Source organism: Megascapheus bottae, chromosome 19 (genome assembly GCF_031878675.1).
Source record: "Megascapheus bottae isolate mThoBot1 chromosome 19, mThoBot2.hap1, whole genome shotgun sequence".
In the NCBI taxonomy this organism is placed as follows: Eukaryota; Metazoa; Chordata; class Mammalia; order Rodentia; family Geomyidae; genus Megascapheus; species Megascapheus bottae.
Genome location: NC_143527.1, coordinates 38,267,790 through 38,278,028, shown reverse-complemented (window position 1 = coordinate 38,278,028; position 10,239 = coordinate 38,267,790).

Below are 10,239 nucleotides of genomic sequence, written 5' to 3'. Positions count from 1 at the left end.
AAATTTAAAAATAAGGATTAAAAATTTTTTTTTTTTACAATTCTGTATGAACTATTAGGTCCTTATGGCTGATCCCATGGCAGACTTCATAATTGAGAGGCTCCATCCAGGGGTTTAGAAGGCTTTGGCTTACTTTTCTTTAAGGTCATTTGTACAGCTCTCGTATAAAAGAAATAAAAGAAGATGGTAGAAAATTGCTACCCATGTGAGCCCTGCAAGCTCAGTTTTCCATTGCTCACATTTTCTATTCTCCTTGGACTGGGAAAATTAACTTCTTTGTTTGCTTTTACATGACAAAGTCCACGCCCTTTAGTAGTTTGTGCTTCCTCCTCCCCGCCTACCTTCTCTGTTTTATGGTTATGATCCTGCCTTATTCTTGGTGCTTTATGCTTAAAGGGAGAAGATATACAAAGGAAATGCTAGGGAAAAAAATATTGACTATGTTTATGGCTTCTGGAGCTCCTTCACTTTTGAGGTAATTCATTTAGTACTATGAAACTCAATCTGTAAATGAATTTCTGTAAGGTTTCTTAAAACTTCATTGTAAATTGGACCCATCTGGGCAAAATGCCAAACTAGGACTCCTCTACTCCAACTGAATACAGCATGCAATGTCATAGTTGCCTTGCCTGATAAAATTGGAACTAAAGTATATTTAAATCATTTTTTTGTTGTTGTTGTTTTTTTTTTTTTTTTTTTTTTGCCAGTCCTGGGCTTGGGCTCAGGGCCTGAGCACTGTCCTTGGACTTTCTCAAGGCTAGCACTCGTGAGCCTCAGCACCACTTCCGGCTTTTTGCTATGTATGTGGTACCAAGGAATCGAACCCGGGTCTGCGTGCATGCTAGGCAAGCACTCTACCACTAGGCCAAACTCCTGGCCCCTTAAATCATTTTTTTAAGTTCAAAAATGTGTTAAGACAAACTATGAATCTGTAATCCTAGCATTTAGGGGGCTGAGGCAGAAGATGGAGAGTTCAAAGCCTACCTAAGCTAGAGTGAGACACTATCTGAAAAAAAAATGTTAACATTACTATTAAATAATAAGGCAGAATGTTCCTGGTGAGAGATGAGGCTGTTAGTGAAGCTGCTGTTTGTAACATTTCTAAAGGGCTGCTATTCATTCATGTACAAGGCTTTCCTCAAGGTTTGTGAGTGGTGGTGGTGGTGGTGGAAAGAATGTGGTCTAAAATAGTAAAAAAAAAAACCTGGTTGCCTGCTTGAGCTCCATTTTAGCTTCATTTCATTGTAAAGAATAGAGAGATTTTTTTCCTGCCCCTTTGGGTAATACATTAGGATTATTATGGAATCAAATTATGAAATAGAAACTTTGGAGACAAAAGCATTGTTGGAGTGTGCAATGTTATTTAAAAATACATTAACACATTTGTATAGTTGAGTCAGATACATTTATAAAGCAGGTTGTAATGTAGGCAATTCTGATATACGACCACTATATAAAAACTTGAAAAACTTTTAACTGACATAAAGAATTGATATGTTAGGAATGATTTGAAAAACCTATTACGTATTTCTAGAACTGTTGTTATGGTTGGCTGTTTGGGAATGTGTAAATAAGTATTAGGCTGATTGTGTGGAATTGATCTAAATAAACATCTATTTGTAAATTTTTAAAATTTTGTTTTGTTATTTTAAAGGTGTGATGTACTGAAGGATTACAATTATGTGAGTCAGGTAATGAGTACCTTTCCTTTCATACAGTGTCTTCTTTTCCTCACTCTCTCCTGTTCCTCCCTCCTGTCTCCACTTTTATATAGTTCACTGTCATCAAAAATTTTATTTTCAATAAAAATTAAACAAATGTCCATTATATAATGCATTTTTTGTTGGCTAAATGCAAGATCTTTATGGAATTAGTCTGTTCTCTATTGCTGTCTGTTCTGGCCTCATCTTTTCTCTTCTTCCTCTTATATGGTACTTGAATACTGAAGTACATAGAATTTTTTAATTCTCTTTTATCTCTTTTATCTGTGGGATTTTGCACATCCTGCTGTCTGCTTTAAAGACAGTCTCGGCCTCCTGATTCTCATATTTAAGGTTTAATGGGCTTTTTTTGGTCTCCTCCCACTCCAGAATTGTATTATGGAAGATTAACAGATGACAGAAAGAACAGAATGGAAAATCAACCTGGAGTAGCTGGTTAAGGAGTTTTGGGATTTTATTCTGTACTAGGATATGCCTGTGCCACAGAAAACTGAAACTTCACCATTGGATTTAGCAACATGGAATTATTGAGGAATGAAGTTGGTAAGAAGCAAGGAGCATAGTCAGAAGTTTTTAAAATCAGACCACACACACTTTATTGTGAACTTAAGTCCTTGTGGTCTTGCTTGACTTTTTTGGTTACATCAGGTGCTTGAGCCAGATCTCTACTTCTAGCTTTTGGGATGGCTAGAGATAAGAACCTCACAAGACTTTTCTGCTTGGGTTAGCTTCCAAGAGAGATCTTTAGATCTCAGCCCTTTGAATAGAATGACTACAGATGTGTACCACTAGTGCCAGGCAGATTTTTAAACTTTTTTAAAAATTTGTTATTCTACTTTTTTGTGCCAGCCTGGGGCCTGAACTCAGAGCCTGGGTGTTGCTCCTGAGACATTTTGCTCAAGGTTAGCACCCTGCTACTTGAGCTGAAGCTTCACATCTTGCTTTTTGGTGGTTAATTGGAAATAAGAGTCTCAGAGACTTTCCTGCCTGACTGAATTTGTCTTTCCATCTTCAGTTCTCATCCTCCTAAGAAGCTAACACTACAGTGAGGAGCCACCGCTGCCCAGCAGTGATCAGATTTTTAATACACTGGTTTGCCCTTTTGGGAAGGGTGACATAGCAGTCATGTCACAGCCCAAAGGGGTTATTTGCCTCTCTGCTCTTGAGAGCTTGCTCCATCAGCAGAGCCTTCTTTATGCCTTCTCTTTCTTCTTTTGCCCATTATTTGAGGAGAACACACTTGAGATATGATGAGGAAATAAGGTAAGACTTCCTGATCTGGCCCAACTCTTCTTTCTGGTAATGGCAAGTGATTGTTAAAGAGCAGGGTTAGTATTTATTGCCCATCTTCTTTATCCCTGAGTTCTTCCTCATTAAAGAAATAGACTACAAGTTGAAATTATAATTGTATTTTGATGTGTATCAACACTGGCTATTAAAGCAAGGTCAACAAAGGAGACCTTGTTAATAAGAATTCATACATGCCAGTCCAGTCATGGTTCTTTCTAGGCTCACAGTCTCTTAAAGAGACCAGGATAAACCGACAGCCAAAAGTGTACTCGATCAGCAAATTATTACTTTTTGCTCTTAATCTTGTTCGTTCAAATGCAATGTGAAAAATAGGCAAATCAGCCACTGCATTGAATATTGAGAGATCCTGGGATAAACCGCAAATGATAAAAAATATGAGTAAGTAAAAGATATGACATAGGTAAGGACTGGTTCTGTTGGTAAAGAGTGAAGTATTTGGGTTTTAAAGCATGTGAAGTAGGGCCAGGAGTTTGGCCTAGTGATAGAGTGCTTGCCTAGCATGCATGAAGACTCGAGTTCGATTCCTTGGTACCACATACATAGAAAAAAGCCGGAAATGGTGCTGAGGCTCAATTGGTAGAGCTTTAGCCTTGAGAAAGTCCAAGGACAGTGCTCAGGCCCTGAGCTCAAGCCCAGAACTGGCAAAACAAACAAACAAACAAAAAAAACATGTGAATTGCAAGCATTAGGTTTTAGCCTCAAGATAGAATACTTATCTAGCATGTGAGAAGCCAAGGGTTTGATTCCCAGCTCTTAGAAATCAGATTACAGAAAAAGAGATTCTCAGTCCATGGTACATAGGGAAGCAGTGTGTTCCTGATAAAGCAGTGTTTGTCAACCAGATTTGAACATATGCTTTTGGTAATAAGCTGAATGATCAGACTGTTGTGGGTTTTTTTTCTGATTTTTAAAAAATTTTAATTTACTTTTTGTTTGTTTGACCTTGGGGCTTGAACACAGGGGCTGGGTGCTGTCCCTTAGCTCTTTTACTCAAGGCTAGCACTCTACCACTTGAGTGACAGCTTCACTCTGGCCTTTTGGTGGTTAATTGCAGATAAGAGCCTCACAGACTTTCCTGCCTGGCCGACTTTGAACCTTGATTCTCAGATCTCAGCCTCCTGAGTAGCTAAGACTACAGGCTTGAGCCACTGGTACCTAGCTAGTTACTTGCTTTTTTTTGGTGTTAGTACTGGGGCTTGAACTCTAGGCCTCTTGTTCTCACTCAGCTTGCTTGCTTATTGCTGGTCTTCTACCACTTGAACCATATTTTCAATGTGGTGTTTAGCTGATTAATTGGAGATGGAGGCTTGCAAACTTAACTGGCCAGTCTGACTTAAACTGTGATCCCATAAGTTTCAACCTCCTCAGTAGCTAGAATTTACAAGTGTGAGCTTGGTTTTTCTATGATAGTCTTTCCTCTTTCCTGTTACCACTTTTGTCTTTTTAAAGAGCATAACTAACACAGACTTTAGATTTAATAAGTTAGATACATAAAGTAATTTAGTTTTTGAACTTGCGCTTGCTTAGCCAGGTGCTTTACCACTTGAGACACTCTACAAACTACCTTTTAGGTTAACTATTTTTAAGATAGGGTCTCCATTTATGCCCCAGCTAGCCTGGACTGTGATCCTATTTGTGCTTTCCTGTCACTAGGATGACAGACATATACCACTGTGCCTAACCATTGTGCCTGCTATCTAATTTAGAATGGCAGGTGCATGCCACCATGCCCAGGCAATGTTCAAGATGGAGTCTTGCAAACTTTTCTTGAACCTTCAGAAGTGCGATATCTTCCTGGGAAGAGAATAGGGTTAATAAAGATTAATGAAGGAATGTTACACGCTGTAATCATAACTGCTCAGAGGTTGAGATTAGAAGGACCACAAGGTCATCCCAGAAAAAAGTGAACAAGACCATATCTGAACCAATAAACTGAGTATGATGGTACTGAAGACCATATCTGAACCAATAAACTGAGTATGATGGTACTGTAATCCCAACTATGCAGGAGGCGTATGTAATGAAGTCTGGGAGTGCCTTGTCAAAGACATGAATATGATAGTAAAATAATAATCACATGGAAACATGCTTGGTGTGAGGTGCAGAGAAATTAGAGAAATACAAATTAAAGTTAATAAGACATTTCACTTCACCTATTAAGATGACTTGACAGTAACAAGTGAGGATATGGAGCAATTGAAATTCTTTTAATGATAAGAATGCAAAATGTTAAAGTTACTTCTGAGAAACTTTGGATAGTTTGGGATTCTATATAATCATTTTCAAGTGAAATAAAAGCTCAAGTTAGCAGTAAAACTTGGAGGCATAGTATCTTATTTGTGATTTTCAAAAACCGGAAACAAATGTCTTTCTACTAGGGAATTAGTAAACTAGTGTATATATGTATTCACATATAGTATTCAGTGCTGGATATGTGCCTTTAGTGGTAGGGTGCTTGCCTAGCATGCACGAAGCCTTAGGTTCTATTCCTCAGTACCACATGAACAGAGAAAGCTGAGAGTGGCACTGTAGCTCAAGTGGTAGCCATAAGGAAAAGCTCAGGGACAATGCCCAGGCCCTTAGTTCAAGCCCCATGACTGGCAAAAATAAACAAATAAATAAAAATAGTGTTCATTGGCACAAAGGAATGGGCTGATGTCCTCAGAAACAAGGCTAGATTGTCATCTCATTTATACTGAATGGGAAAAAAGAAAGCTAGAATTAAAAAGGCTACATCCTCTTTATGATTCCATTTGGGCAGTGTCTGGAAAGAGTATAACTTTAAGAACAGAGGAGTAATGGAAGGACTCTTGATTGTCACCGATGTCTCAAATATCCCCCCTCCCAAGTGCATTAATACAGTGTAGAAACAATAAATTCTTTAAAGAATTGGTGTGTTGTTGGGCTTTTAATAGATTTTGGCAAATTAGAGAGTGGTAAAAATGTTTGGCAGTTATTCAGATTCTGATGATTGTTTCTTTCAGTGAGCTAGAAATCAGTGGCTAATTTGCCATTCTAATAATTGTAATGCATCTGTAGTAAATGTTTGTAATATCACCTCTGTCAGATGTACTTTATGTTGTCAGCTACCATTGATATCAAAAGCTTTCAGTGGTCAAAGCTTTCTAAACAGAGTAAAATGATAGCTTTGCATAGTGTTTGGATCATATCCAGACCTGTGTACCAAAACTTGTTGAAATGATTAAGCAGATTCTTAAGTAGATACATTTTATTATACTTTGAATTAGTCATTAAAAAAAAGAAAATTATTAGGCTTTCTGATACTACTTAAAAGATATCCATTATTTTTGGTATACTTTTGTTTTGCTTCTGTGTCTAGTTATATATATATAATATATATACAATATGTATGTACATATATATATATGTATTTATTTGTGCCTGTATTGGTCTTGAACTCCAGGCCTCATGCTCTTATTTAGCTTCTTCACTTCTTTGCTCTTTTTTGCTCATAGCTGGAATCTATCACTTGAGCCATGCTTCCAGTTCCAGCCTTTTGCTGGTTATTTGGAAACAAGAAGCTTGTGGATTTGTCTGCCAGAGCTGGCTTTGAACCTCAGTCCTCAGATCTTAGTTTTGTCACTAACTAGGGTTACAGGTATGAGCCATTGGCACCTAGATATAGTTTTACTTTTTAAAGTCATGCCAAGAAACAAATCCTTTGAGGGCTGAGAGTTTGGCCTAGTGGTAGAGTGCTTGTCTAGCATGTACAAAGACCGGGTTCAGTTCTTCAGTATCACATACATAGAAAAAGCCGGAAGTGGTGATGTGCCTCAAGAGGTAGAGCTCTAGCCTTGAGAAAGCCCAAGGACAGCATTCAGGCCCTGAGCTCAAGCCCAGGACTGGCAAAGAAAAAAAAATCCTTTGAAATAGTAATATTTTCCAGAGAATATAAACACATATCAGAGATATAATTTGCTTACAATTTTAATGCTATCTTTAACTTGAAAGTTTTACATCTTCAAGGTATTTTATGGAAACACTTGGAAGTAAGTTTGGGTTGGTTATGTAATTTATTAAATGAGTATGTTCATTAAGGACTCAAGTTCTTCCCATCTTCTCTTTCATTCTCTGTATATTGGTGCTTCCAGCGTACTGCTACCAGTACTCTTCCTTAGTAGGTACTTTTAGACCCCAGATTTAGACATCAAAGATATGGTACAATGTCTGTGAAAGAACGACTGAATAGTCCTATATTATATTCCTATTTATAAGAAAAGAAAACTTCCTGGAAGCCTGTCCTCATAGCTTACTGAGCAAACTGGCAAGGATGCAAGCAAGATCCCCTGAGTAGCTTAAGTGTCAGTCATAGTTTCCTATCCAGGGCTATCAGGAACCATGGCTTTCCCTGAAGGACTAAGCACATGAGAGGAATGGGAACAGAATAGGGGTTCCTTTATCAAAAAAGGGGAGAATGGCTGTTGAGTAATCAACTATATTTGATTATACTCAGACTGAAAAAGTTGTTTGAATGTAAAGTTCCTGTGGATCCCTAATTTCTAAGTCAGCTAGCCTTTTAAAATTAACTTAAATACTGTTTCATTTTTCTCTTAAATATCATTAGCCATTTTCTTCCTGAAAGTCTATCTCTTTTATTCTCATTTCTGATTAAAATTCTGTTTAAACTGCACAGAGTATAAAAAGACTGTAATCCTAGGTATTTGGGAGGCAAAGGTAGGATTGCAATCTGAAGATAGCCTAAGCAAACCCGCAAAGTCCTGTCTAAACAAACAAAAACCCTAAAAGCAAAATAACTCCAGTGGAAGAATACCTGGCCTGGCAATCGAGGTCTTGGGTTTAAGTGCCACAAAATTTATGAAGTACTTCAAATGAAAATAACATATTTAATGCAGTAACATTGTCCACTATCTTCTGTTTCTTCCGCCTCCTCTCAGTGCTAGGGATGGAACTCGGGGCCTTGTGGTTATTATGCTAGACAAGGCATTCTACCACTGAGCTACATCTCTAGACTTACAGACCTACATTATATTTCTTTTTTTTTTATAGGAATATATAGTTGCAGCTATTTCGTAACTGATTCCATTTTCAAATTGACAACCATCCTTTCTAGTATGTTTTTATATTTATGAAAGTCTGAATTGCTTCTTCCTAATTCCTTTCCCTGTCAATCCCTGTATGTACTGGTATTCCAACATTGTATTAATTCTTCATTTTCTCTGAGTCTATACTTTGGATGAGTTTTTAACACTAAAAGGTTTCGTTAAACTGGAAATGCTTGTTTAATCTTTTTCTGGTTCCCATTATTTTCTGAGGTTTAAGCTCATTATCAGTCCTTCACTAGACTTTACAACAATGCTCCATGGGCACCTAAAATGAATATCTGAAACTAAATTCATTGTATGGAAACCTTATTCTTTCCACTTTACCTCATCGTGGTATTTCTTTCCACTCCGTTCAAGCAGCCGACTAGGGAGTCATCCAGATTTTTGAGTTATCACTATAGAATGACTACTTTTAAACCATTCAGTAAGTACTTAAGGATGAATACATGACTTTTTTTTCTTCATGTCTCCTCTTCCTCTGTCCATCTGATTGTCTAAGTTTGAATATTCAATTTAACATGCACCTCTTATATTTCCCCTCATCACTGTTCATCCCATGCTGTTCCTACTTTTCTTTTTCCCTTCATGGTTCACTGCAATAGTTTTATAACTTATCTATTATTGCTTCATCCTTTTCTGTCATAGTTACTCTAAAAAAACATTTTCTCCTATTGTAGAACTTCTTTTTGTTTAAATGGTGAAGTTATTGCTTTATTTCTTTATGAATTCCCTTTTACCCAGCTGCCTACCTTATCATACTTACAAATAACCCCTTACTGCAGTACGCTAGTGGCTCATGCCTGTAATCATAGCTGTTCAGATGACTGATATCTAAGGATCCAGGTTCTAAGGCAGCATGGGAGGGAAAGGCCATGAAACTCTTTATCTCCAGTTAACTATCAGAAAGCCAGAAGTTATTTGGAAGTAAGTATCTCACTTCCCAGGCTGGCTTTGAACCACAGTCCTCAGATCTGAGCCTCTCAAGTAGCTGGGATTACAAGCGTGAACCTCCTCGGGCCCACCTCCACTTCTGGCTTTTTTTAGTGGTTTATTGAAGATCAGTCTCATGGACTTTCCTGCCCAGGATGGCTTCAAACTTCAGTCCTCATACACCAGCCTCCTGACTAAGCTACTTTTACAAGCATGAGCCAATCCTGGGCTTAAGCTCAGGGCCTAAGAACTGTCCTTGGATTTTCTCAAGGCTAGAACTCTACCACTTGAGCCTCAGCACCACTTCCAGCTTTTTTCTCTGTATGTGGTACTGAGGAATCGAACCCCAGTCTTTGTGCATGTTAGGCAAGCACTCTACCTAAGCCAAACTCCCGGCCCCAAAATAAGATGCATTTTTAAAGCAACCAGTTTAACATACAGCATTTGAAGATATTACAAACTGCATCCTACATTCTATAATAAGGTTCTAAAGGAGATGGGAGGCTCTAATAACTCTTGAGTGTTGATGGCTGAGATATTGTTGAAACTGAACTAAAAAGATTTTCTCCTGTAGCTATTGGCATAGGGAAATGGGTGGCTCTGGAAAGGGGGCCAAAGACTAGGTTTAGAAAAACAGGTTAGTGGGAAGGTTTTGGAAGACTTTTAAAATAAGATGTGAGGTTAAGAGTAGTGTCTTACAGGGAGGATCCTGGCTGAAGATTACTGGATGAAGAAGGTGAGAGGATAAGGAAATAAGGAAACTGGGAAAAAAAAAAACAGTGGTGATTATAGTAACCTTTCTTTCAACTTGGCAGGAGAGTTCATAGTCAGCTGCTATCCCATTTACAATAAATTATAGCAAATGGCTGGTTCTCCCTTGGTATTTTTCCTTTCTTTTATGCATCTGCCATTTTTTTTCAAAGTACTATTTATGTAATTTTAGTGATGCTAATAACTATTAATATTGAGTCAATATTTTTAAATATTTAGACTTTAAGCTTGGTTAAATATATGCATATTTAAATATAATTTTGTAATTTTTTTTGGTGGTGGTGGTGGGGCTTGGGGCCTGGGTACTGTCCCTGAGCTCTTTTTGCTCAAGGCTAGTGCTGTACCACTTTGAGCCAACACCACTTAGAGTTTTCTGGTGGTAATTCGGAGATAAAGAGTCTTGGAATTGCCTGGCAATTGAG